Genomic DNA, 22,065 nt, shown 5'->3' with positions numbered 1-22,065 from the left:
TATCTTACATAAATAACATAAAAAAGATATAATTTCTTGGAGAAACAGAAAAATAAACGCAAGTCCCGGAATTCTCTGAAGATGAAATAAATGAAAGTAGGACTGAAAGTTTCAAAACGCTATTAAAAATTAGATATATGGGGAGAATGACGAAAGACGAAAGGAACCAAAGGTAAAAGCGAGAGATAAAAGAAATTAGAGTAACAACGGACTACGAACCCACGAAAAGAAGAAACACCAACGATCAACAGTACGTAAAAGGGAGCAAGAAAATAACCGTAAATAAGGTAACTGTCAAACATGTGAAAACTGAAAACTGAAAAGAACTGAAAAGAACTGAAAGAGGAAAGGGCGAACAGAAAAGCGCGGAGAAAGACGACAAGAAAGACAATAAACGTACGTATAATCTAGACGATTAGATCCAAAGAAATCAAGAGACAACGAGAAAGAGAGAAGGAAGCACAGATGCAAATAAAAAGCTGGCATCTATTCGAAAGAGCGTTGCATCAACGCGAACCATGACATTTCGGAGCAAAACGGGGGCTCACTTATAGAACATGCGGTAGGAAACACATCCGCGGGTAATTTCATATCGGCCAAGCTGTTTCTGTCGTATGCGAATAAACTCTAATGTCTCTCCGTGTGTATTATAAGGACGCTGCTACGTGGGCTGAAGCCACGGGAATTACGTGAATTAAAAATCACGAAAAACGACGACTGCCACGCAGCATACTGTGCGTCACAGGATTTCTTTCTGATCTTACAGAAGTGGAAATATACATGGTGGCTTTTGTGTGACTTATATGCTGTCTTGGATCATTTTTTCCTAGACGCTAGGAGGAATCTTAGATCGGATTTTTAAAAAGTAAATTAATTTTTAAAGTTTGAGTAAGAATTATACGATACAGGAAGTTTGCTCCTCTTGGAATTATTATCTAAAAAATATTCTGTGGGTGATAGATTTATTAGGGAGAGATTTTCACAATCTTTTGTAAATCCTTTTTATTTCGTACTTTGAATAATTTTCCGATAGACGCTAAAGGGAATTATAAAACAACTTCAACGACAAAATGAATTTTTAAGATTTAAGGATTATGTGATATTCATGAATTATTGTTCATTTTTATCATTTAATAACTCGATGATAATTTTTTGGAGGATAACGAGAGGAATTTTTTATCGATTCTAGAACCTAAATCAATCTTTGAAGTTGGAATAAAAAATACGTAATTTATAATTATCGTAAAAAAAATTTGGATAAATACGTTAATTAAGCGGATTAATTGGAGGTTGGAGAATATTTATGCAATTTATGCAGCTTGAGCAGGTGTAAGTAGTACTAGTTAGTTGGTACTTACAAATATTCATAAATTTGATCCCTCGTAGAAAATACTCCATTTTTTGAGGAAAAGAATCAAATGCAAACTTGTACTTGTAGTTCGTCTTATTTATTATTAATAAGTACCCACGCTATAATGAACTAATAATAAGATAATTACTAACAGTAAGTTACGTGGTACTCAATTACCCGATAGATATATTAGAATTGCTATTGAAATTACCTACGCCTCTATTAATAACCATAACCAAACAGTCATTAACATCCTCCGCTAGCTTACACTACACAACCTACGCCCTACATACAAATATTCATAACATCGATTTAAAATTCTAGAATCATGATCCAACGTAACCTAAAATTATTAAATTATAGTGCCACGTTATCTAAAATTAAACTTAAAACCAATAAAACATTCTGGAAAATTCAATAATACTTAATAATACTCGTAGATAGTCAAGTTTCCATTTTATTATTTCTGTCATCGAGTATACATATATAGCGTGATTAGAGGTAAGTATTAATTTATAGGAATCTTCATATTGTTATCTTAAATAATTCTTTTCATTAACTTATACCTATATATTATACCTATACATATAGAAACTTGTGTTGCTTTGCTTTAACAATTATCTATTAAACGTATTTGACATGTATTTGAACGAATCATTGTTACAAGTATCTCGATGTCAATTCACGAGCAATTTGATTTCAATTACCAGGATAATTTATCAAATAGCTATGAATAATAAATGCGGTATAGTTGAACGTTTCGACAAGATTTTTACTTGTATCAATCGTTCGCTAAATGTGTTTCGATTAATCTAATTCCTACATTATATGCCTAAATACCTACAAATTTCCATTTGAATATTCTCAGTGACTAATTGTTTATGAAAAATTCTATTATACTCGCTTACTAAACACCAGTAATTTCAATTACAAATAAGATAATCTCCCGTTTCATAAACAATCTCTCCGAAAACGATACTTTTGTATGGAAGCGTTGGCAGCTGCCGATAGACTGAAATTAATTCGTCCCTCGGAGTCGTTCCAAGAAATCTTTTCCTCCTTTGGTATACGGAGTGGCGAACGAAGCTTTCCGAGTAATTTGAGAAGAAAATCGATCGACCCGTTTTATTCCAATTTCATCATCAATCGCGATCGAAGCGAAACGAAGATCCGTTGAAAGATTTTTCAACGACCAAGTTGCCTAGAAATTTAGTGTAGAAAGTGCGCCGTCACATGGGGCAGTGTCGCTTCTAAAGGTTCGAGCTTTCAAGCGTCTTTGACACGAAAAGTCTGTCAGAGTGTATCGTGCGAACGACAGTGCGAGTCGAAGCGAGTTGGGGATCGAGGGTGCTTAGCACGCGACTTTGCAAGGCCGCGTGGCGTCGCGTCGCGTCGTAGGAGGCCATTTTATAACCAATTAGTTACCCTCTTTAAGAAACTGCCTACGGAAGTAGCACTCCAACGTCCTTCGACTTGGTCAAAGTGCTTGGCCAGAATAGAAAATCATTGTCTCGTGATGACTTGGCGGTAGGACAGTCACGAAGCAACTCGGGGTTATACAATGGCAGACGATTTATCGCGTCTGATCATCAAAGACTATCGATCGAGAGTTGTCAGATTTAATTAACGTCGTTTGACTTTGTTCCACGGTTATTCTTTCGTACCTCTTTTATTTTTTTGCTTCATCTTTGGAGCAAATTAACAATTGCCACGTAACTTTTATCTATTTATTCATTCGTTCGTGAGAATTACCCTCTAATTGCTACGACGAAATTGAAATATTTATAATAATAATTATTTAACAAACACGCTAATAATAATATAATATTAATAACGTAACAACAACAACAATATAGTAAAATATATTATATAAAAATATAATAATTTTCTCTTTGAAACTAAAAAGCTTTTCAAAGCTTTTGAAATTCGACAATTTGGATTTGATATGACTTAAAGAACAAGGAAAAAGAATGTGGTAACAGCAAGTACAATTAATAATATAGAAGTAAATTAGAAACAATGTATAAACAATTTTAATAGAATTCTGAATTTAGATTCGTATTCTAAAGTTGCAATATAATTTACGTTTCAATTAGACGAATTAAGAACTAGAATCTGTAAAACGAAGGATTAGAAGACGGATTTAATCGAATAATTGTTCGAACGAATTGTTTTATTTCGATAAAATATTACGTAGAAATTCCGGTGTAGAATTGAATTCGATTTAATCAGATCTCTTAACCTTCTTCCAGATGCCTGATCCTAGGAAAAAATCAAACACCGGCAGTTCTGCCTGATCGCCACGCCACGGGATTATCCTGTCGCGTTTCAGGGATTCGATTCTAATGAAAGCCTTCTTCGATAAGTCCCTTTACGATTCACAGATTTGCCGTTTCCCGTTTCTCATTTCTCATTTGCCGATGGTCATGGCTGAGCAAGAATCGGGAATCGGAAATTTACATACTGTTCAAAGATAATAATTCGCGTTTCTAATTTTTGATAAAAAGTAGAAATTGGCGAGAAGTATATGATCGAGTAAACATTGATTACAATTTCACGAAATACTTGTAAAATATACGTGTTAGAGGTGTACGAGAGTAATATTGGATATGCAGTTAGAGAGTATTGCTTGAGTAACCAGCTTCCATTTTCATGGAAATTTTCAACATATTCACGCGAACGTAATTGTATTCAACTTCTCGAGAAACAAAATCATTTACTCGCTTATTTATCACAAGAGATCGTACAAACCAATCGCACTCCAACGTAAATTTGTAAAACTACTGCTTTTCAAATGCTTCCTCCTATTTCTCTGGTAATTTATCGATATACTTGTAATTTATTCCGAGTGACACATATAGAAAAGGAAACAAGATTTTTGCCCTCCTACTCGCAACTCAACCACACCAAACTATGTCAAACTACTTTTCTCGCATTCTATCTATAATCTTCCACATGTACGTTCGCATTTCATTAAAAACACGCTCTCAAAATGAAAAATGCCCTGAAAAAGAATTCTGCAAAAAGAAAGAGAGAAAAGAAAGAAGCAAAATTACACGAGTATTTTTCAAGGTTCGACTACGTACGTACGTTAATTTAACACGCGTAAGGATCGAAGGAGCAATTTGCAAACGAGTTAGAAGAAAATTCTATTGACCCTGAAGGTTAAAAAAAAAAGGAAGGAGAATCTGCCGCATTTCTTGCACGTGCGATCAACAACGTGCAATTCCCCTTCTTTGGATTCGGATTGGTGCCATCCAGCGGGGATCTCTTTACGGCTAATGATGAACGCGGAGCTTTAAACTGGAACCACGATACGGAAAGAAATCGTCGATTACACCTGCGTGAGTTTCTGCAACGGAGAATGCATTTTCCCATTCAGCGTTCACAGAGTGCTTCCGTTTGTTCCCAACTCTTCTCTCTTCTCTGTCCTCTGTCCTCTCTCCTCTCTCCTCTCTCCGTGCATTCGGTAATGCGATTACGGTTTCATCGGAAATGATTGGCCGCCGCGTCTGATCAATGCCCGATTCGTATCACTTAATCCCGTTGGAATAGCCACTAGAACGTTCTGCGCATTACGTAAAACGGGAGTAATTTATTAATTCATTCGCCATCACGACACTCATCGTCTGTGCTTAGGTTCAATCGTTTGTCGTTGCTGGATAGCGATAGAAGGTTAACTAACAGAGTTTAAACACAAATTTTCTTCTACATATTTTGTTTGTCGAGTGAAACGAAACGATCTGTACGTGTTGAGACGAATCCAGGTCAGATACCGATATGTTCAGAAATCAAATGTTGATGGTGGAGCAGTCGTAGAGAGGACGGAGCTGTGAGCATGATCGAAATCTCCGGGAAAACTGGAGAATTTGGACGAGGAAGTTAATCCGAGGGCTAATGCCTCTGGAAAAAAGTGGGTATAAGAACTAGCGGAATTCGGTGTAGAAAGACGTGACAGGCAAAATAAAACCGCGTGTGAGGTTATGACGGTGAGGAAGCCATATTGGGACGAGTGACAACAGCGCTGCTGCACGATCTACCCGGGGAACTACACGGACGCAACCATATTGGCCCGCGTGCCGAAAGCGCGTCGCGCGGGCTATTTGAAAGTGGTAGTGAGTAGTGGTAGTAACAAGTGCGGGTATAAGTGGCCACTTTGCGCACCCAATGTGGAAAAAGGACACAACTGTGGGGGAGGATAAAGAGGCGGATAAAACCATGAGAGGAGGGGGTGAAGCGGAGTTGGCTGCTGAGCTTACACACGTCAGCACCAGAAGTATGAGGACGGCAGTCCCTCTTAAGGAGGGGTTCTTCTGCTCCGCACTGAACGCGGGGAGCCTACAGACTGAGGAAACGACGGAGGAAAAGAAGACTCCCGCCGTCGAAGCGCTCCGCGCGAAGAAAAGGAAGGCCGGCGGATCTCCCGAGCTCCCCACGGAACTGGTCGAAGAGATGAGGACATCTACTATGGCGGACATAGGAGCGGAACTGCTCCTTCAAGGTTCTGAGTGACCAAGCTTGTCGAGACATCCCGCAACCTCAAAGGCACACACGTGAAGATGCTGAGAGAAGCGGGGAGGTCCATTGCTGTTGGCGCAACAGAGATGGTGAGAAGGATGGGCCCCGCCCCTGGCGCCTTCGCGATAATGGAAGGACGCATAGCGGCATTAGAGGCGGAGAACGAGGCGCTCCGAAAAGAGCTGGCCTCGCGCTCCACGCAGAGAAGAGCAGCGAGACAGCGCGTCTCGCCGCGATCGAACGCAAGATGAAGGAGCTAAGCCCCTCGCTGATCCAGCTGATGGAAGAACGCCTCCAAAATATCGAAAGAAGAGGGAAAAAGGAGGTTGTCCCCGACAAGACCACGAGAAGGGTGGAGTTCCAAACACTCCAGCGACCAAGGGAGGATAAACGGCTGCCATGGAATGGCAGACCTGCGAAAGAAAAAACAGGAAGAAACAGGAGCCAGTGGAGAAACAACCGACGAAGATAACTCCCGAGACAGGGGCGAAGAGCCCGAGGAAAGCACCAGAGGGAGGATTGGAGAACGTGCGAACAGGCGGACACAAGCTGCCCCTCCCACATATACCGTGAACATCGGCGATAACGATCACGCTGAAGGATAGATCGGGCCAATCCTACGCGGAGGTGTTGGCCGCGGCCAACGACAACGTCTCTCTGGCCGAGGTCGGCATCAAAGCGGTAAGGATGCATGAAACTGTGACCGGAGCCGTCGTTCTGGAGGTCTCCGAGGACCAAAAGAGGGTGAAGGTCGCTGCGCTCGCAGCACGGTTGACCCGGATCCTGGATCCGAGCAAGGTCCGCGTGGCGACACCCTTCCGAGCCGCGGAAGCAAGGATGACCAGAATAGACATTTCGGCCACCAAGGAGGAAATCAAGAACACCCTGGCAAAGGAGAGTGGTTGCAAGGCGGAGGACGTCCAACTAGAAGAGATCCGCCCCGCTCGAAACGGTTTTGGATCAGTGTGGATACGAGGCCCGGCCGGTGCAGTGAGGAAACTGGCCCAGGCTGGCAAGGTCGCCAAGTACCTTCCTCGGCAGGTGCTCGCCTTGGGAGACTTCAACGCATACTCCACAGAATGGGGAAACCCCAGGACCAACGCGGGTGGGCGTGGCCGCGCGCTGTCAGATTGGGCCGCGGGACTTGGACTCCTGTTGGTAAACAGGGGCTCGGCCAACACCTGCGTGGCGTGTAGGTGGAGTTCCGTCGTTGACATTACATGGGCCTCCCCCGACGCATCCAGGCGGATTTTAGGCTGGAGAGTGGCCGAGGGGGTCGAGACACTCTCGGATCACCTCTACAATTCATGGAGGTGAAAGACACACCTGGATCTGGACCGCTGACCGCAGGCGATGGTCGCGGCCCGCCGAGAAGAGGACGCGCGCGCCCACCACCAAGGTGAAAGATCAAGGAAAGAGATGATGATCTGCTTCGAGAGGCCGCAATAGTGGCTGCCTGGAACTGGGAGGCCTCGACGACGCCGACGAAAACAAGCGCAGAGGAGGAGACCGAGAACCTCCGCCGAGTCATGACGACAATATGTGACACGTCCATGTCGCAAACCACGCTAGACACCGGGCGAAGCAGAGCCGTGTATTGGTGGACTCCCGATATCGCGGAGCTGAGGGCGAGTTGCGTCCGGGCCCGAAGACGGTACCTGAGGGCCCGCCGCAGGCGACGACGCGACGAGCAAGAAGTCTCCCTGCGCTATCGAGCGTACCGCGTACTACGGCGCTTGCTACAAAAGGAGATCGAGATTGTGAAGGACCGTGCCTGGTCGGAACTAGTCGAAGCAGTCGAGTCCGACCCATGGGGAAGACCATACGGGACAGTGACACGAAAACTGAGATGGAACCGGCGCTGCTGCTGCAGATTATCGGGACACTCTCCCCCTGCAAGAAGACAGTACGGCAGAACAGTCTCGGGAAACAACCTGGACGGTGGAGTGGACAGACGACTGGGAAGTCACGGAGAAAGAGCTGTGGGAGGCGACCAGAAGAATGGCCTCCCGCGACGTGGCGCCGGGCCCGGACGGAATCCCGGGCCGAATTTGGAGGGAAGTGATGGGGGCCATGGCTCCCAAACTTCGGCGCCTCTACACGAGATGTCTGAGAGAGGGAGTCTACCCCCGAGTATGGCGAACGGCGAGGCTAGTCTTGCTCCGTAAAGAGGGCGTACCGGTCGATATGCCTGCTGGACGAAGTCGGCAAGCTCCTCGAGAGAGTGGTTATCGCCCGTCTGGAGCTACACATGTCAAGATGAGTGCCGGGTTGGCACGAAAGCCAGTACGGCCTCCGGAAGGAACGCTCGACGATTGACGGGGTCAGACGCGTGCGGGCGCTCACGGAGGACATGGTTTCCCGGGACGGCGTGGCGCTGCCGGTGTCTCTGGACATCGTCAATGCATTCAACTCCATGCAGTGGGTCAGGATAGTGGCGGCCCTGGAACACTTTGAGGTTCCCAGCTACCTTGTTCGGCTGATCCGCGCCTCCCTCGACGACAGGTGGGTATGCTACGTCAGCGGGGAGGGGGAGGAAAGGCGGCCCGTCGAGCGCGGCGTTCCGCAGGGCTCGGTGTTGGGACCGATCCTGTGGATCATCGCGTACGACGAGATACTGCGTTGCCCGCTGCCTCCGTGTGCGGCCATGGTATGCTACGCGGACGACACTCTGATCTTGGTCGGGGGTCGCGGGTGGCACGAAACGTTGCGCATCGGTGAAATCGCAACGGCCTGCGTGATTCGTGCTGTGCACGAATTGGGCCTGAGGGTCTCCCCTGCGAAGTCGGAGGCCATCTGGTTCTACAACAAGAACAGGCGAGGGACTCCTCCGCCCGGTCTGAGCATAAGTATGGCGGGAGAATCCGTCGGGGTAAGATCGCGGATGAAATACGTGGGTCTCGTCATTGGCAGCCAGTGGACGATCGAGCCGCACTTCGACTCCCCGATTCCGAAGGTGTCGGCGGCTGCCAACGCCTTGTAGGGCCTGCTGCCGAACATCGCCGAGGCGGGAGTCGCGCCGACTATACGAGGGGGTCGTTCGATCCCGAGTGATGTACGGGGCTCCGATATGGGCGGACAATCTGATGGCGAGTCGTCGCAGCATCCTGCTCCTCAGGAGGTTGCACAGGGTAACCGCCATCAGAATCGTCAGGAGATACCGAATGATGTCCCACGCGTCGGCGACCGTTCTGACCGCGTCTCTCCCGTGGGAGCTTCGGGAGTTGGTGCTCAAGAGGAGATACACCCACATGAGAGTGTGGGACCCGGGAGAGGACTCAACCGAGCAGAGGGCCCCAAACGACCTAGGAACCGCCGAGAAGGACGCGTGGGACCAGTAGCGATCCCAGCTGATCAACGAGGGAGGCGAACATCGAGATGCGGAGGCGGTCCTCCCAAATTGGGAGACATGGAGAAGCCGCCGCGGCCTCCCCCTCACCTACAGGATGACCCAAGTGCTCACGGGTTATGACGTGTTCGGCGAGTACCTGATAAAAATCGGACAGGAAACGACAGACATCTGTCACCACTGCGAGGAGGGCAGGGACACGGCGCAGCACACGTTAGAGTTTTGCCCGGCGTGGGAGCTGTCCCGCTATACCCTACGTCACGTCATAGACGAGAAATTGACCCCCTCGGCGATCGTAGAAGCGATGCTGAGCGGGTCGCAGGAATACGAGGCTGTCCTCCTCTTCTGCGAGCGAGTTATGCTCGCAAAGGAGCGGGCAGAAAGGGAGAGAAAGAGAAACTCTCACCCTTGTAGGATAACGCGATGGAGGGGGATGGCGGTCAGGCGGCCTAGGGCAGCTTCATCGCCGTCCGAACGGACCGCGACTAGAAGGGGGTTGGGGGAATAATACATTATAATATTACAATCGTTGTATTTTATGCAACAAAATAATATAATCAAATTATACGCAAATTCGTGGTACGAACAAAGCCAAAGAGACTATATGTACAAATTTCGAAAGGACACAATTCATCTTCCAAAATGTTTCACGATGATAACGCTCTACCGAGTTCCTTTCAAAGGATTCTTCAAAATCCATTTCCGATATCCAACGAGGGAAAAGAGTTAGGATAAAAAAATTCGTATTAACTTCAAGAAACAGCAACAAAAGTCGCCAACACACTTGCTATATCGCGTGGAAGTCCTCCTGAAAAGTTTGACATGCCGATCGCGGCATAACTTCCGCATGTAATTTGGATCAAGACCTGTAGATCGTAAAATCAGCGACGATACGATGGATCGAATCGTTATCGTTATATACGTATACAACATTGTCTCATCATTGTACGCAACGGAAATCTTTTATGTGATACGAATTACTTGTAAACGAAACTACAAATTGGCTTAAAAAATGATACTGGTAAATCGATGCTTCGTGCATCTTGAATATTTTCGAAATCGTAATTATTCATTATATATACGTACACGTTCGTCGACTTGTGACTCATTGCAGGGGCATCGAATTTGAATTTAGAACAATCCGATAAAATAGAGATGGCGTAAATGCGTAAAAAAATCGTTTCACAGCATGATTTAGACGAAAAGAAGGAAAAAAGAGAAAAAAAAGAAATCTTTTAACGATACGTCTTCTCGGCATTGCGAAAGCATGAAAAACTCGAGGCGTGGAAATATTTCGTGAGCTTTGGTCACTCGAGATGGCCGAGTGGCTTCGAGGGGTGAAATTTTTGAGAGGCCACGTCTCTTCGCGGCCCCAAGATCGAACAATGGACTTCTCGATTCTCGACGAGCGTCTCTTACCGTCGACCCGTTCATTGCGTTGGCCCCTTTTGTACCCGAAACAATGGATACCGTGACTGGGAGAAGACCTCCTTCGTCGCGTCGTGTTGCAATTTCTCGTTTACCCTTTTCGCGTGCACCGCATCCTGATTCACTTAAAATCCCTTCGAGAGACTCCCAACAATTCGATTCCTGTCGAACAATCGAGAAACTTGTGGCTACCCGCGAATTCCGCACTAATCGTGCAACTTGCTCCGACTCGATGATTCGGAATAAAGTTGTACAGCGAAATTACGAGAAAAAGATAGTTGTATCGGTGAAACATTAGGAAAGTAGAATCGCGAGGATCGATCGTATTATAGCTGATTTATCATCTTTTATTTTAGCCAGTCGCTGGATTACTTTACAAAAATATTATAATACAAAGAAAGATATAGTGACGGAGCTTGGCAATTCTTATTTTGACGAATTATAAGGCCAAGGTTAAAGTAAAGGATAAAGGATAAAGGATAAAGGTCGGGTTCGGCTCGGGACGAGACGAGGCTGGTTTTTACAAAAAACAGTAGAACCGTTTACATTAACCTCGAGCTTGTATTTTCAATTTTGGAAGTACAAAATAAAAAACAGAGACATGGTTTTCGTATAATTACGTTGCATCGGTTACATAATTTCGAATCGATGTCCATGTCTTCGACAGATTCGTCGAACGTCCGAGCAGCGTCGATAATTAGCCTAATGACAAAACGGCGGCACATTGTAAACAGATGGGAGATTTGGCCGGTGGTACGCGTTATTTCCGTTCAATTACGTCATTTGATCGAAGCCTGGAAACATTTGCGAAGCCTGGCCGCTTCGTCCGTTTTACGTTTCCCCGATTCACCCTCTTCCCCCCTCCCCCGTCTACCAATATCCGGTGATTACAAGCTCGCGGTTTAAGATCAACTAACCGAAACACGAGCCGTGTCGTCCAATTTCCATCGATGAACATCGTGCTTCCATGTTTAACGTGTTTCTCCTCCTTCTTTCTACGATAAATCAGCTTTCCGCGTTCTAATTGTATATTATAGTAATCGTGTAACGTGACCAAATTCACTACTTTCTAAATACAATTAGAGGAAAGTAATTTTACAAAGTTTACGCTATACACGTATGTACATGCTTCCATCGAGGATTTTGAAAAAATCCTTCTCGATAAATGCAATTTATCTTATTATGGAATCTGTTGGAGATGTGACGCCGATGAAATCGACGAAGAACGTGCGATCAAGAATGTCAATCACGTTCTCTAATACGAAATATTCGAATCTCGTTATCGTTTAATCTCAATCTTTCTTTAACATTTATTATCTCCTAATTCAAATCATTCCACGTACGCGTATCTCCAAAATGACTCTCCCAATTCAACTTACGTTTACTTTAATTCGATGTATCTTCGTCCTCTAACTAGCATTTATAATTAGCGATTTATACGTAATTTCAAACTTGGCGTCTAATCGCCAAATTTACCAATTTCCCAGTCGAAAATACCGCGTCACAACTATTCGCGTATCTCGTTGAAGAAGGTTGTTCCAACAGAGTCACGTTGCACCGATAAAATTCAGTTCGATTCCGTCATGCACTTTTGACCGATGATCCGTACTTGTTACTTTCGGCTGCCAGTTTCGCCTGTCCACTGTTAATCCGTTCCACCCCTGCGAGCAAGGGTCGGCAGTGGTCGTGACGCAATAGGTCGTGTTCCCTTTACTCGGTTTATCGAGGTTGGTTTAACGTCGCATCGTCAACCAAGTCGCCGCGTGATTTTTCCGCTCGTAGCCGCGTGCATTATGATGCCCACCACTGGATAACGAAGCGTAATGGTGGCCACGATTCGATTAACCCTCGCAGGGCTTTACCGGCCAATCTAGGAAATTTGTTCGCGCGTCACGGCTCCATGAAAATCCAACCAGCCCGATAACAGAATCCTCGAATATAGCTGGAAATATCGTGTAGGATATCGAAAATATCGGTGTGTTGAAATTTGCAAATTTTTATTATGTTTGGTTCGACCGGATAACAAGAAAAATGTTCAAGTTATAGGTACGTACGATATAATACCGCGACGCTAATCACAATACTTTAAATTAATGGTAATCTCGTGCTAATTAATAACTTAGACTAAATACAGGCTCACATCGATATTTGAATGCACAACTATCTCGCTATGGGTTGCTCTGTATGATATAAAAGGGGAGCGTTTGTATGTTCCGTTGCTTATTCCATCAGGATACCAACCATTCATCGTAACTTGAAGCTAAGGACATACGTAAACAATTTCTCCGTAACTATAACGTTTAATTGTACAATAGATTAAACAAAAAAAAAAAAAAAAAAGAAAAAGAAAGAAAGAGGAGATCGCCCTCGTTGTACACACTCACTCCGTCGTAGCTTCGTGACTATAGGACACGTGGTCAGCGGCCACGAGTCATCGGAAACGAATGAACAGAGGAATAGCGAGGATTGGAGAATACGAGCAGCGAATGTCAATGAGGCTTATTAAAGTCAATATCGAGTGTGTACGGTTTTCGTTTGCCGCGTATACTCCAACATAACGTGGTCGTGGATACGTGTACCGAATCGAGAGAAAAGGAAGCCGCGAAATTTTCGTTAATTAAATGGGAAGAGAACGACCGTGGCTTAGGTTACGCAGAATTTCCAGCTCGCTCATCGCGCACCTACCTGTTTTTTCCTGTTATTTTCTTTTTACCTCTACGTTTTAGTTTTCCCTGTGCACGCTGGCCGAGTTTATTAGCCGAAGCGCAAGCGAAATAGGACGAATCAAATCTAAAAATCTCGGACTAACGTATGCAAGTTACTTTTTTGTTATCGTTTAGCGGAGGTTCTCGCGATGTCAGCCATCGGATTTAATAATAATTTCGAGTATTTTGTCTTGTGTCTGTATTTCGTGTGATTCGGTTTTTTGGTTGGAAAAAGAGAGATGTAAAGCAATCTTTCCGTAGTGGAAATGAAAAGGCTGAATTTTTTATCAAAAAGGAAACAGAAAATTCACGAAAGAATAGAACAGGTGGCGGGTTTCCACCGAAATCACGTGTGACCACAATTGTGACCAGCTGCTAAGCCGCGAGTCATCAGCCGCGTAACAACACACTGAATCGTGTCGCCAAGCTGTCGAAAATTCGCTCGAAAATTCGCTTCACTAATTTTATTTCTCATTCCTTCAGTCACCTTTCTCGTCGTTCTTCTATCAAAAGCACACGAAACCAACTAACGCTCAATTTTCACCTACCGATATCCGTTTCTCTCGTTATTTCTCTTTATCTATATTTATTCGCCCGAACCTGTCGCGTAATATTCGATGTATTCCGTAGCCATCAAACTCGGCATACTTCCATTAAATTTAATTAATGTAATCGGTTGACCAGTGGAAATTAACAAAGTTAAACTTGCTCGAACCGGCTCTTTTACGTACTGTTCGTGATCTTTTAACATTCTTTTCGTTCTCGTTATATTTTTATTTACTTTTTTATAGATTTGGATCGATCAGGCAATTTGAGGTGAAAGCAGGTAAAATTTTTTCACAGCTATGGCAAGAAAATCGAGTTTTCGATATTTGATCGTAAAGATCGTTCGTCTGTTCGATTACCGAACTGCATCGTACGTAAACGATTCATAGAATTCATATGACGAATCAAACATGGAACACGAAGAAAATTAGGGAGGGTCGAAGTGTGGTGGTCGCGTCGCTAGAGGGGGCTACTCCTGGCGGAGTAGCGCGTGAACACGTAATTATAGCGGCACACGTAGGAGAAACCCGTGTACGACGCAATCACAGGGTCGTCTATTGCCGTCTGGCCATTCGCAAATATTGACATTCGAGCACAACGTCCAGCGTTAGGACCACGTACCGGCTATCTCCGGTCAATTGGGTTAATTGAATTGCAGGTCGACGCCATTGGAAAACGCGTCCGGAACAATCCACAAATTGTCGCGAACGCGCCATCCAGATCGTTGCAATTTTTCTCCTTTCTCTTCTATCTGGAAGAAATTTGACAAACTCGTCCGATTTGCGCGGTTCGATAACTTTTATCCTATTATGTTTTATACTATTATAAATTGTGGTGCAAATTTGTTGAATACTTCAGTGGTCGCAATTCGTATACCATAATACGACACTAAATCTAACGAAATCTGGAGTCTAGAAATATACAGAGAGTATTTTTTTAAGAATAGACATCGGGGACAGAAATAAAGAAATGTTCGGTTATAGCCAATGATACGACGTATCGTACATGTCGAAAATCATCCATCTATCAAATTCATCGAATCGGTTGGTCGGTCCAAATTTTTCCAAATTGTTATTACGATCAACTCGTAAAGCAAATAATTCTAAAAATGTACACATTTTATTTTAATTCTAAAAACCTAAGTCAATGCAAGAACGTACGAACGTACCGAAGTAATGCATGTACGCAGCGATGGAACATAGAAACGATAGCAAGCGATCCGCGGCGATTTCGATAAACAGTCCTCTCTCACAGAGGTCAAATACGTATACGTTCAGTAAAGTTTCCGCAACGTGTTATCGCATACCACTGGCTTATTATATCAAGCCAAACTAACTCAACTACAGATCCAAACATTTCAACAAAATGCTTAATTTCTCTGTTTTCTACTCCTTTGTAACGTTTCGTTCAATCCTACCTTCGTAAGATTAGAACTTGAAACGCCAAACTTTTTAATAAACTTGTGGCTATCATTTCTGAAATATTAATTTATATTATCGAAACCTTCTTGGCTTCTAAGTGAATAACGATCGTTGAGTAAAAATCGGAATTTCTGATATGTAATTTAAGATACTGTTGTTTCGTTAATTAATTTTACAACGTTAATGGTTAAAGTTACAATTACAGTGAGATTGTCAAACGATATGCGTTGTATCAAATTTTTTGTATAGATATGACAGAAATATAATAGTTACTACTCAACAAATTGTTTCAAGAAACGTAGGCTCGAATAAAAAATCGCAAGTAAATTAATTCTTGTTTTATTCGATGGTGAAATAATAAAGAATCCATAGAAAAGTCATTTACTTGTTCCAACCAACTAACATGTTGCTAATTAAATATTTAGAATGTATATATGTATGTATGTATGTATACATTTTCTAAATATTTTATTCAAATAACACACAAGCCTGCAAAGTACATTTTTATACGACTGTAATACGCTGGTAACCATTCTTTCCGAAACTTGTGAGCAAATTCGCGGTCTGGCGAAATGAAACAAACGCCATTATTAAGGACAAGTATACCCGTAGTAAGCGTTGTAGAGAGGAGAATCTTGTCCGAGTATCCGTGTGCGGCCCTATGCCGGCCAACTTCTCCACAGACGTTCCGTAGTTAATAATACCTTGTTAAGTGGCCGGCCTTGTACAGTGCACTTAAGTCATGCATACTGTATGCAAGAGCGTGCAATATAGGTACAGGCTCGAAATTACCGCCTTGATTTACGTCAATATTATCGTGGACGCGCGCGTGGAAACGCGAGCCTCGACGAAAGTTGCGCCCCGCTTTGCGACCCAACAGAATGTAAATTGGACCGAAAGGAATCTCTCTGATCTACATACGTTTATGTAGATAGATGGTCAATTTCAAAAGGATGTTTTGTTTCCTCTAGGGCAAACTTTCGTACCTTTCAGTCGTTGAGCGTGGTTGAGGGTAGTTTCAAGTTTCAATAACCAAGTTGACCATGGTTCTACCCAGTTGCTAAGAAATCGTTTGATATTTTACTTATCTCCAACGTTCATCGTGCTTTCTAGTTGTTTGTTTCCATTCACCTTATATATATACAGATGTCGCATGCATTCATCTTTTTCTTAATTTCATACACGTCATTGCATTTTTTAATTTCTAAATTTACCGAATTCAATAGCTTTGTAATTATTTGGAAATCCTTGACATTTTAATGTATTTAATAATTCATAGTAATAATTCATAGTAATAATTAATAATAATAATTATAATAATAATAATTTGTCTTTTCCCTTTTATAACGGTTAACTATCAGAATAATTCTAATAAAACACGATTCCACTTATTTTCTCTATACGAGCATCCATTTCGACGATCTCGTCGTTGAGATTTCAATCCTCGCTCACAGTTTATTTACACATTCTATTTACATATTCTATTAAGTTGCGAAAGAAGGCTACGCATACGCAGGTATTCGTTTATCTCCCATTGCTTGTCTTTGATCGTTCACATTTGAATTATTCTTCGCGAGAAGATGGTGTTGTTCGTTTCTCTATGTCGAATATGGCAAAATACGACGAGTTCTTTTCGGCAGCTCGACAATCTTGAAGCAATACATATATACTTGATCTTGCGTCCTTGCTTCAAAGAGGAAATCCCTTCGAGGATCCAATATTTGGACGATACGATTGCAAGAATAAGATCGGAATAACGTAAGCGTAAGATATAGAAAAATAGATAAAAATTAAAGAACAAGATGCGAAATACATACTTATGACACATTTCGTTTACTGTTTAACGAATCGCGGTATTTTTACCAAGCACTCGTGTGTTTTTATTTTTCATAAAAATTAATTCTTCTTTCCTTTGGGTAAAGAATTCTTAAGATCGTTAAAATCGAATAGCCAAACATCTTTTACTATCCTTTTTAGATAGATCGTTAACCTGTTTACATTTATACAAGATAAATCATTACGTAAAATACAGACATACGATTAGGTAACTTAGAAGAGACACCGTTTCATAGAGGATTAATCGGACATTGGTCGGTTAACGAATTGCTATGCAAATACGCGTTGACAGTCAAGGTGTATTCAGGCATCGATCAATCAGCGACTTGCGAGGAAACGAAACTTGGTGGAGAACGGAAAGGCTTTCAGCCTTCAGGGCAATAGCTAGCACAAAGTCCACCAAGTCAATCATCGGACATATACATGTGTACGTGTATCCGATGGAGACGATATCAACGATGTTTGCAGTGAATATTCCAGTGAATATTCCAGTGAGTATTCCAGTATGGTTCAAGGTGTAATCTCGCAAATGTGGTTTCTTCGCAAGAAACTAACCCTTGTCCTGCTTTTAACAAATTATTGAAAAATTGGAAACAAGTGAAACGTATCAACCGTGTTGTCGTCCTTTAATAAAAAATTTCTATAATCATGAAATGACGAGTTAATAGAAGCAAATCGGTTTCTGATAGGTCGATTTTAACTCCTTCAAATACATATATGTAAATGTAATATAATATAATTTCAACAAAAATTTAGCAACTTAGAGAAATAGGAAAATCAGGGAAAATGCCTAGCCTAAACAAGCGCATAATATCAAAACCAATACCAATCGATATCGAAAACTCTTGCAATTATTTAACAACAGAAACTCATAGAAACGGCCTTCGGTTTTCACCTTATAATCAGCTATCATCCAATGAACCTTAACTTACTCCGCTTTCCGGTTTGGAAGAAAGGCAGGCTGCTTCCAAAGGAACGAAGGAATAAAATATTTGCCATCCTTCGATGAATATAGCCAGTAATAACTGGCCAACTTAATAACGAACATCGTAGCCGATTAATGGAAGGCTAGACGAGCTTTTGCAACTTCATTGTGCCGCTCTTTCCGCCGCCATTGTACTCACCGATCCATTATGACGGTCTGAAAAGATCAACCGCAATCACTGCCTGCTTGAAAGCTCGATCGCTCGGTTTCAAACCAAGTCGTGCAATTAGCTAATCGAACGGTGGTTAGCCGATGCTTTTTCGATCGATGATAGGCAGAAATGGGAGCTTCGAGGTGGTACGGTGTCGCCATCCAGTTTGGATGTAAGGGATGTTAAAAGGAAGGCAAAGGCCTCAAGTTTCGAATCGCTTGTTTTACTCTTTTTTATAGCCAAACTGTCTCAAGTCAAAAGTCTTTGTTTTTTCATTTGAAAGGAGATCCTAAATGTCTGACAAGCTATTTTAACGAAATTACCCTGAAATAATCCTGAAAAATCTGGAGAAACGAGCCCTTTATTTTATCAAATAACGTAAAAAATGTTTAATTTCTCATCTTAAGTCTACACAATATCATGTTACAGGTATTAACTTTTCTTGCCCTTAACTAAAATAAAATTTTACTCGTCCGAGCGAATAGAGCAACTACGAGAAGCGAACCTTTGGCAACGACTTTCGGCGCAACATGGATCAAGATCGAAAGAAATTGAATCGAGACGTAGGAAGCTCGTCAGCGTGAAACGCGGCTCTAACGCGGCTCTGACTCGGCTAGTACCTTATGGAGAGCGTCGACGCGATGCGACGCGAACTTGATTAAAGAATCGACGGAATCGACGCTGACGCGACGCACGCCTCGAAAACGGTGGCAAGATCGATCCGTGTTCCTGGTAAACGAACAAAGGCGACGATAAGCAAGCAATCTCAAATTCGTTGGCGGCGCGGCACGGCGTTACGTTAATATTTACGTTGCACGCTCGAACGCGATCCACCGATGACGTGATTCCGCCATCGTTTTGTCGAGAAAACGCTATCGCGATATTCTTCTCCGTCGATTAGATCACCCTCTCTGGTTAAACTCGACAGTCATTAACTTTTGATACTTTCGAAATTCTTCGTTTTATATATGCTATGTACGACAGAGAACTATAGGGTAGAAACGTAGAAACATTCAAGAGCGCAGCAAAAATTTCTACAATGCTCCCTTGAAATTGAAGAATAATTAAAAAGAAAGCAGTAAAGGAACCGAGGTACGACTACGTCGTATTAAATAAATCGCTAGGAATAATTGGTTTCATGGAAAACATCATCCAACATCCTCCTTACGATTGATAAATTACAAATTTCTCAAATAAAAAGAAATGTTACAGGAATAAATAGGAAAAACCGTTTCCCCCCTCGTACATCCGCTTCAAAATACCTATCTTTGCCCTTTGAATTTTTCCATTTTGTAAAAACGTATCGAATTCAGAAATCAGAATTTAGAGTGCAGTCTGTAAACGTGTGACGCACGCGTTAGAACACTGAACGTAGGATGGCGTTGGAAAACAGAACGAGCTTAAACCTATTAATTTCATCGACTTTACCTTCCACCGTTGAATCGCTCAAACTTTCGACCCTATAGCGGACAAAAATGAAGACGAAGGAAGGGAAGAACAACAGAAAAGGAAAATAAAAGGTCGAAATAATCATACGCAAGTAAAATAACACGCGGATAATAATGAAAAGTAAATTCAACAAGTGGAAAGAAGAAAAATATGAGAAAGTAAGTCGGAAGAGAGAAAAGAAAGTAAAGTTTATAAATATAACGAGAGAGGAAAAAAAGATAGAGAAACGTTAAACGAAGGGAAAAGTTCCATCGACGTTTCTTGTTTAAGGCAACCAGGTTCGCGTAAGAAGCAGCCAAATTAAACAAAATTCCGTGGAAACTGTGTTACAAGTTGGCACGTTCGAAGCGAATTTGTTCTCCTCCCTTCCGCGAGGGACACATACACATTCGAAAACTTGGATAACAATCTTTGTAAAAAAAGTTGCAAGGAAGGATGAAACTAAGCTGTGCGAGAAGTGGGAGAAATGTCAAAGGTCTTTAAACGTGGGCTGAAACGACGATGGGAACATAAATTAGTCACCTTTCGTTATCTGGCAAAAAGTTTCAACGTTGCTAACCGCTGAAATGCAACGCGGCGCTAACTGTCGGCTTCAGGCGGAAATTTCTGAAAAATTTCACACAAAGATTATTCGAAATTTACGTTTATTACGCCGAGAGAAATACTCGATGATATCTCGTTAAATTCTCGTTGTATGCGCGAAAAGACGAAGAAGGTGGAAAATAATACACGATGCCAAGATTTCAAGATACCAAGATAACAACATAGTATTCCCTTTCCTCTCTCTTCCATCATTGTTTTCGTTATCGTTTGAGAAAACTCACTGCTCTACGATATTAGATCAAACGTTTCTTAAACTCTCTGTTAAAATTCGACCGATTTCTTCGCATTGAAAATTTTCTAACCTTTGAAATTTCGAGAACAAAGGAATATAGCAAATGCTATTTTGCTCGCGCTACTAAATAGATAAGAAAACCGTTTTCCTTGTTTCAAAATTATCCAACTTGTCGAAATAAAAAGATCGCTTGTTCATTCTCGAATCGTAATGTGGCTGAAAGACGAAAGAGAGATGTGACCGATATTTTGACGTTCACGAGCGTGCAGGGACGCGTAGGAAGAGACTGCGGGGGAGTTGCAGCACACAGTGGCTCGACCGACAGGGATGGAAAAAGAGGGAAACGGGATTGAGAGCGGGGGTACAGTACGGAACGATGACAAAGCGGGGAATAGGGGAATTGCGAGTGGAAATGGAATACCGGTAGGGGGAAATAAATAGACAGACGGGATGTGGTAACGACGGAATTGTTGGAATCGAGCAGGCGTAACCTGCGATATTGGAAAATTTGAAGAAGAAATTAGCAAAGGTCGATCTTTTCTAATTAAGGTGTATAAGTATGATTCTTTCAGTTCTTTTAACTTTCGATCTTTTAACTGTATATCTAAGAAATTGTGCGTGTAGCTGGGCTTGATTCGGGTTAAGTTTCTCCATACATTTTTAGTGTCATCAGTGATCATAAATGGGATAAGGCTCGTTTTTTCGACTAGTAACAACACCTAAACTCTTCTACTTATTACTTCTAATAATTTTATTTGGGAAAAGAGAATGACGACGCGAATAAAGGAACGATCCTATTCGGAGAAAATGGCATTTTCTACTAGCGAGAATTGCGAGACCGATAGAAGAGCGATAAAATTATATTATTATATTATATAGTATCGTAATATGATAAAAAGCTAATCGACTCAACGAAGGAATCGTCTATCTACAAACTACAAACACCTCGAATGTCACCTAAACTTTCGTAAACTCTCGTTCCAAGCATATCTTCTGCCGCACGGTCAGCATTCTCAAGACGCCACATGCCATCACCATCGTTCCAATCTCAACCTTCCTCCCCAAATAAACTAGAATTCTATAAATTAGAAACGATTGGAAAGGATCGTCAGCTGCTATTGATCCATCCTCTTAACATTTCTTAAGATAATAACATTTATCATATTATTAGAGGAAACGTATAGTCGTAAAAGTTTTACGAGCAGAAAATAAAATCAAACTACCTGTAGCAAGAAATTCGAGTGTAATTACTTTCAACTTTTCTACGCCTAGTAAATCTTCTTAAGATACTGTCAACGTTAGTTCGAAAGTTTTCGAGTAACGAAGCGAAGTGAAACTCGAACAAAGTACCTGCAACAAGCTTGTCCAATTTAGTTCCCTCGTTTAGTCAAATTTTCCAAAATACCATCCTTATTTTTATACTCGGGATGTGGAATTTTATTTCCATTCAAACATTCTATAGCGTAAATCCATTAAGCGTAAAAGGAAGTC

The 22,065-nt window shown here is 42.4% G+C and overlaps 1 protein-coding gene across 3 annotated transcripts in view; it reads left to right on the top strand.

The window, feature by feature from the left end:
• Window positions 1-22,065, top strand: part of Oamb (Octopamine receptor in mushroom bodies) — a 120,324-nt gene that overhangs the window by 47,205 nt on the left and 51,054 nt on the right. The gene's annotated exons all lie outside the window — the stretch shown is intronic.

This window comes from Bombus flavifrons, chromosome 10, assembly GCF_040668555.2.
Source record: "Bombus flavifrons isolate JBK064 chromosome 10, iyBomFlav1_principal, whole genome shotgun sequence".
NCBI lineage: Eukaryota > Metazoa > Arthropoda > Insecta > Hymenoptera > Apidae > Bombus > Bombus flavifrons.
Note: the sequence above shows the minus strand (reverse complement) of the source record. Positions and strands in the feature narration are given on the sequence as shown.